The following is a 7,825-nucleotide window of genomic DNA, read 5'->3' as shown; positions in this document are numbered from 1 at the left end:
AAAAACTGTCAATCCTAGTGATTGTTCAACTGTCTGCAGAAAAGAACAATACCTCCTAATAAAAAAATTTCCATATTGATCGTGAAGAAGTCCATGAACCATCCAGGCTGCTAGTTGTCGATACATGACTTGATGCCCTAACAAGGTAGCCTGGTAAATGTACAAAGGTGAATCGCGGATTAACTACTGTAAGTGTTTGAAAGACCCATTTCTAGCTATAGACAACAAGAATAAGTGAGTTACACATATCATGACTAAAAAAGGTACATGAAAAAACATCATATATGTTCCTCATCAGGAGATGCATGCCCTAACATTTAAGGAATAGATGCCACCAACTTAGCTATTCTCGATTTTCAAATATTCCTAGCACCCAAAAAGAATCAAGTACCTAAGAAGAGGCGATAAAGTTAGATGATAGACTTTTCACCTTACCAGTCAAAACACACAAGCTTAGTTACCAAACCTTCCCAAACTAAATGCACAGGTAAATAAACAAATCCAGTCTGAACCTTTACATACAAGCTTCCAAAAAATGATGATTTGTTTGATAAGAAGAATATTTAGTTTTTGAAGCTCATATATGTATTTGAACTGAACATCATGTCATTTTCTTAAACAATATGTGATTATATTTAACATTTGGCTGTTGAATGTAGAAACATCATCAATATATATAATCAATTTACCAATCAGCACAATATTGATAAAAATTGCAGCTAAACTCCTCTCTTTGTTAAAAGTTAACTTCACTAGAACCCAATGCTTTGAAATCAGAAGGTGAGATATCCCCAGCAGTCTCCATCCGTGGTTACGAAGTACCCACTTTACGTTGTGCCAATTCAAGTCCTCCCATAGACTTAGGTGCCAACAATGGATATTTCCATCAAATAGCCTGCTCAAGAAAAAGTGCCTACATAATTGGCTGATGAATGTCTCTTGTTCTAAATGATATCCACTGCCATGGCCTTCTAAAGTGTTATCAGATAACCTGAAAACTGCTTTAGATGGTAATGAACATAAATTTATTTTTTATGACCCTTCGAAATGATTCGTCTCTATCATGATGATTGTTGGTGTACTCACTGTTATTTTTGGCATCTCTCTCTCCGCTGGACCACAGTTCAATTAGTTATTTGGGCAACATGACCAACCTACTGTTATTCTTTACCATCTAAAATGAATTTTGTAAATAAACCTATTGTACATATTCAAATATTTAAAAACTGATAGGCAACCCACTTACGAAGCAACTATTTTCTGTTTTCATCTCACCTCATCTGCATGCTAATAACCTCACTCCCCTTAGCATCTAGAAAACAAGCCCATCACTTGAGCAGTTGGCTTCTTCCCAAAAGTGGATCTAGACAAGAGTTTAATGCATATTGAGGAGATGCGAACACATGAAAGGCAAATGGTGTGAAGATCGGAACTGTGACAGAGACTGCAATATGCAAGTAAAGGGGCTCATGATCTGAAAGTACATCACTTGCCAATTCAAACCATCTCTCTACAGATAATGCAGATGCATGAACTAAATCCTCCAGCAACAAAGAGGTTGTTGCAATGGTTTTAAACTGTTCTTATTCCATCATCTGTATATTTCAGTTTTTTTTTAAAAAAAAAAAGACAAAGGTTCAGCTTCAAAAAGAACCACATAAAACTCTAGTGGTGGAGCAGGAATTTGTCATCAGACCATAAGAGAACTAAGCTTACAATTTGACAAATGATAAGAAATTTCATAGCAAAAAAGAAAAAAATCCTCATTTCTCAAATGCAGTAGAGAAAGAGCTTATGGAGCAAAAGTAGGGACATCTAGTAATGCATAAAGGTGAAGTATGAGACAGACCAATAAGGACTGATCACTATAGCTGTCATGAAGGCCTTGATCAGACTTTAATTGTTGTGGGCACTACCCATTTCCTAGTTAAAACTATTTAGATATGCATATATACACATCCCTTGATCAAGAGGTATCAACCAAAGATTTTTACGTCTGCTTGCAATAGGGTTCAGGCTCATATTTTCCTTTGAAGCGGTCTTTCGGGGGAAAAGGTAATCAAAGTAAGTTAAGAAGTGCCCACTCAACTGGTAATTAAGAAACAATTTATAAAAGAATTCAAGTTGATTTAACAAAATAAAATCAACAACTGTGTAAAATGCATGTATGCTATCACTTTGGCACTAATGAGTAAGACAAATTTCTATGAGTTTTACTGATCAGAGCAGTTTTGCAGAGGAAGCAAACTAAAGAATAGGTGACCTTACAAAGGCAGGTAATTAAGTTCTGCAGAGGAAGCAATTAAGAAGTTCTCCAAAGGAAGCAATTAAGAAGTTCTCCAAAGGAAGCAAACTAAGGAAGAAGCGAACTCATAAAGACTGGTAAATTCTGTAGTTACCTGAACATGGCAGTCATGGAACATAGGCGTAACAAGTACATACGCGGGGGACAATGGCCCCTGCTTTGGCTGTTGAGCTGCTTACTTGTACTTGCCAAGTTCATCGTACCATGGTGAGCATTGGTCTCTCAACTTTGAATCATCTATGATAACCAAATTAGGCATCTTATGGGCTGCAAATATATGATTGGTGGGGTTTCTGTTGTTCGAGTCGTTGAAGCCCATCCTTCATCTCTTAATATGGCTAGAGCAACATCAAAAAAATTGCCCATGTTTCAAGTCAAACAAAGTAAGGAAAAACAGACACGAACAGAAATTCAAAGACAAGTCAAAGTAGAGAGAGAGAGAGAGAGCGACGAAAAACAGAAAAAAGAAAAATCATCCAAAACAAATAAAACTGGACCACATTATTCTAAGACATATTATCGCCACGGGTTCCCCATTCTTGAGCAAAGACTCGTGGTCGAAACCTTTCCCATTTATTAAGGACTTTGCTTGCAGAAATGGAAGAATCCCCAATTTCCCAACCCTACGAAAGAAGAAGAATAAACAAAAAGCATCTCAAACTCTCAATAATAAAAAACTGAAATAATAAGCTGAAAAAATACTTCCTTTTTCTGCACCAAGTAAAGTAATTTTTTCCCTTCAGCAGAAACACATAGAAAAAATCCAGAAACTAAAAATTTAACCTACATAACCTAGCAACAAAAATCAGCAGCTAAATAAACATGCAGAAAAGTAAAATAAATAAATAAATAAACCAGATGGACAAAGGATAAGGAGAAGAAATTACCGGTAGAAGTAAACTGACTTCTGGGCGACGAGCACCGCCTCTACAGCGATAGCTTCCACCAAGAAAGCAGCCATTTGCGAGAGCAACAGCATCCGAAGAGGAGAAATCTCGGCGACCTCCATCTCCCAAAAAAAATCAGCAAAATAACGAAAGGGAACCGAGAATCCTAACTATTCGAAAAAAAAAGAGCCCAAATCACTCCCCAACATAAGATACAAAAAGAAAAACATGGTAAAACTCACAGAAGAAACGAAAAGGAAACTCAAGCCAGGACTCTCAGAAAAAAATCTCGCAAGGAAAAAACAGAGGAAACAGAAACATATCAAAGGAGGAGGAAAAAGAGGGTGCGCACCTTACAGCCTGAGAGACGAGAACCGAAGCTTAGAAAGCGGCCGCGCAGTTGCAGTAGCTTCGCACCGGCGAAAGCACCAGCTGAGGGGCTGCAGGCGGGTGAAACGGAGAACGGAGGAAGCGGAGGAGCAGGTGGAGCAGTAGGGAACCCCTGCTCAGGCTCGAGGTCGAAACCCGTGGAGAATTACTAGATATGTGAAACCCTTATCCGGCGGCGTTCGATGAACCCCAGGCCCAGTCGGCTAGAGACCGGCGTTTCCGACGGATTGGAGCCGGACTTCCTGCTGCTGGAGGGTGATTTTGGTTGACTGAAACCCTAATGCTTCGTCTTCCTCTTCGAACCTTCGATCCCGGAAAACGCCACACGAGACTCTCGGAAAAAAGCTCTCCCAAGGAAAAAAGAGAGGAAACAGGAGGAGGAGGAAAAACAGGGCGTGCACCTTACAGAGTCAGATTAGGGCCTGAGAACCGAAGCTTATGAAATTTAAAAAAGGCGGGAAAAAAAAGATAACCGCCACAGTACGGATCGATCTTGATTTCCAACGACTACCGATCAATCTTGTTTCTCAATAAATACCGATCAATCTTGTTTCTCAATAAATACCGATCAATCTTGATTAAGAAACAAAAGTAAAAAATAAAAAGGAAAGGGAGAGTGGCCTTCCATATCTGGACGGACCGAACGTGGTGGACGCCCTAATAAATGAGCAGTAGTGGCCACCGCCTGTTCCTCCTCCCACAACAATGAGCGAGGGATCCACCGAGAGAAAATGGACAAGATACTATATTGCCTCTAAACGCTATTATTCGGCAAATCACCAATTGAAGCAGCAGATGAGTTGCTTTAAAAGACGTCTGATCAACTTTTCAATTACCGGATTCAGTTAATGGAGTTTGTATTCGGATTCAAATGTTGGCACTAGATTGGCCAACTAAATGGATTCAAAATCAGATTAGTAATTGGAAGCAATAAATTAGTCCCACAATTTATGTCATGTTACACAACGTCACATGAAAAAACAAGCCAAAAAATATATATCACCGAACAGGAAGCACGGACACAAACAGCAAAATCATATAACTAACACAAATGCTTTATTTAAATCTGTCAGACCAAAAAACAACTACAAAAACTTACATCTAAATTTTAGAAAATTTCACTTGTTTTACATAAAAATTTTGAAAAATGATATTTCAGCTCTAATCAAAATTTATAAACTTTAATTCAGTTCCCCTCATGAAAAAATTCTAGCTCAGCCTTCATGACATGCATGATTGCAGATGAGCTGGTGTCATATAACCACTTTCAACCAAATCACAGAGCCAGTCAACCCGGGCCTTATGGATTACAAATGTGGATTTGTGTTTCCATACTTGAAACTGATATTATTGGTTTTTCTTTCACTTCTTTTACCACTCTTTATGTTATTATGGACTCTCTCTCTCTCATTTTTTTCATGCTTTACAAATAAGAAGATGTTTTTTTTTTTTTTCCTAAAGATGAATCGTCATGTTGGAAACTTACTAGGTTCCAGCAATCATGCTCGTGTCACAATGTGTCTGATCTATGTCGACAAGCTTTGCTGTCCCAAGGTCTGAGATCTAATTGGGGTTCATTTCGATATCAAATAGAATGTTGCTGGCTTCATGATCCCTATGGATTATCCTTAGACAGGAATCTTCATGAAGGTATAACGGTCCTCTTCTATGCTCACTAAATGTTATTGTTTCTACGATGGATGCATTATACTCTAGTTGATGAGTGTCCTGCTTTCGCTCAGGTCCTTAGATCCCGTGGGCAAAGCCTAATGAAACAACAATTGAAAAGACACTTAAATTTCTAACACAAGCTGGCCGCGTTATGGTGCATTCAAACACATGTTGAAGCCATTATGATAGTAAAGGGGGAGCAAGACAATGGGATGCGAATGGTTGAGATAATGTGGGTTGGGATCACTTGGGCTGATACCATGAGTGTTCCTTTAATTGATTGCATGGACATCTGATCGGATTGCCTCAAAATGTTGGACGTGAGAAACAAAAAAGAAAAAAAACATCCCATTATGAAATGGGATCTGATTTGGATTTTAAAAAATGGCATCAGATTCAAATTAAAATTTAAACATTGGGTTTGTATTTGATTTTGAATGAGTTTCTTATACCCAACATCCAATTTGAAAGTCGGTTTTTTTAAGTAGTATAAAAATGTGGATAAAGTTAGGCTTGCGAGGTCGATTTAAAAGCACGATTAGGGCCAGATTCAATTTTGAATTTAGATATGGTACAGACTTCTTTGTTTGCATTTAATAAAAGTAAAAAATTTGTTTTGTAATAGAAGTAAAAATCATTACCCGTGGAAACGAGGGGTTTTGTTTTCTATTGAACAATTACATAGTTAATGATTTGTAAAGTAATGAGTCAGTTTCTAGATTCATTAACCAAAAAAAACCTGTAATCTTCCAAGAAATATAATTTTATTATGATCTATTCCAACCTAGTTGCTAAGTCAACTCTAATTTTATGATCTATTCCAACCTAGTTGCTAAGTATACTCTTTGACGCAGTGACCCAGTTTTCAGTTTATCATAGTCCAAATCATTGTCACAAAAAACACATTTTATTAAAAAAAACACATATAAAACATAAAAAACAAGTCAGCCGTATGTATAAAACATGAAAAAAGCACATTTTTTTTTAAACTCCAAAAAGTGGGTATAATATGGGTATTATACAAGATATAGTGCCGAGTTGTTTGATGTGCCCTTTAAAATATAGTGTTTCATGAATGTATCACAAAAAGTAAGACACATTCATCATAATACACTACACTATAAAAAAAAGTAATGTTCAAATGCTCTTTTTGTTAGTTGGGTAGTAGAGATACTTTATTAGTGTCCCATAAATCTGTCTTAAAAGATTGGACGGACCGTTCTAACATTCTATGAATATTTGTCAATGCTTTTGAGCATGTTAATGAAACACTCACAAAGTGTTCACACGATCCTCTTGCTTACATGCGGACTGATTTCCCAGTGCTCTAAGAAAAGTATAGCAGTGATGCAAACACTGACGTGCGACGCCCATTGCCTTTGGCATTGGCATAGTTTCGCTTTCCCACATGAAAAGAACGTAAAGGTTCAGTGGTGCAATTTGAGATATGAAAAATATTTTGAAGGAGCACTTATTCATAAATTTTCGTAATACTTGAAATAATGAAAACATATTTGACTACACCTAGAAATTTTCTTTTTTCCAACAACCTACATTGGTTAGGGGGAACGTCAGAAAATTAGGCAAGATGATTAAGATGTCTCCAGAAGGCCAGGTAATTTTCTCGTATGCCTTTTACACTTAGGACATCATCCCACTAATTTAACAGTTGACTTGATTGAAATAAATTCACAATTTTTTTAATAACAATAAAAAACCATGTACATTTTTTACAATGTTGAAATATCAGGTTTATGATAAAAAAAATTTGAAATACCAATTTATTGTCCACATCCTGATCGGCTGTGTCGGATATTGTGTCATATCGCTGGGTGCATGCCAAAAAAGTGCATTTGCATGAGGCCACAAGACGAAAGGCGCGGAACGATATCTCAAAATTCGCATAATTTCTTCTGGGAAATATTATCTCAAGTGAATGGTTATATCTTTCATATTTCCGAAAAAAAATTCTAATCAGCACAATGTGATCTTTCTGTACCCATTTTGTTTTTTGTTTTTCCTATTATTTAAGTGGCTTCATTTCCCATTTTCCATACGCTTCGAATTTGAAAATATAAGGACAACAAGTGGTGTTTCGAAGAACATCAAATGTTTTCAAGTAGATTGATTAAAGACCCAATGGTTTTTGTTGTTGCTTTTTTGAAAAAGGAAATCTGAAACACATCATTTGCGTAGCAATCTGTGGAAACTGGGGAATGAATTGCAACTTTCTCGAATGAGTTGAAATCTAGTTGGATCTGAACCCGTCTGACCTTGCACATAAACATCATTCGGTTGTTTATTTTATTTTACTATTTTCAAAAGCTTCCACTAGTCGAAGTTTAAGCTTTTGTAGTCTTAATTTATGCTTTGATGAAAGAATGTAAGGTTCTATCATAAATATGAATGTATATAAAGTAGTATAGGTTGTATATCTCTTCTCCTTAAGCATTTACAAGAAAATATTTGAAAGTTGCTTCTCAGAACAGATGAGACATAAAATTTGTAAAATGTTTCATTAAATCCCCTAAAGTTTGGTTTTTTGAAAGATTTTACCATGTCTATATTCTCT

The 7,825-nt window shown here is 36.6% G+C and overlaps 1 long non-coding RNA gene across 1 annotated transcript; it reads right to left on the bottom strand.

Moving 5' to 3' along the window:
- Positions 1–2,875: 2,875 nt before the first annotated feature.
- Positions 2,876–4,270, bottom strand: LOC116265472 (uncharacterized). Its single transcript, XR_007574835.1, has 3 exons — positions 3,545–4,270; positions 3,193–3,362; positions 2,876–2,928 (listed from the first exon to the last, which is right to left on the bottom strand). It is a non-coding gene; the product is annotated as an uncharacterized LOC116265472 (long non-coding RNA).
- Between the last annotated feature and the right edge of the window lie 3,555 nt (positions 4,271–7,825).

The sequence above is a fragment of the Nymphaea colorata genome, chromosome 12 (genome assembly GCF_008831285.2).
Source record: "Nymphaea colorata isolate Beijing-Zhang1983 chromosome 12, ASM883128v2, whole genome shotgun sequence".
NCBI lineage: Eukaryota > Viridiplantae > Streptophyta > Magnoliopsida > Nymphaeales > Nymphaeaceae > Nymphaea > Nymphaea colorata.
The sequence above is the reverse complement of the archived record's forward strand: the minus strand, read 5'-3'. Positions and strand labels throughout refer to the sequence as shown.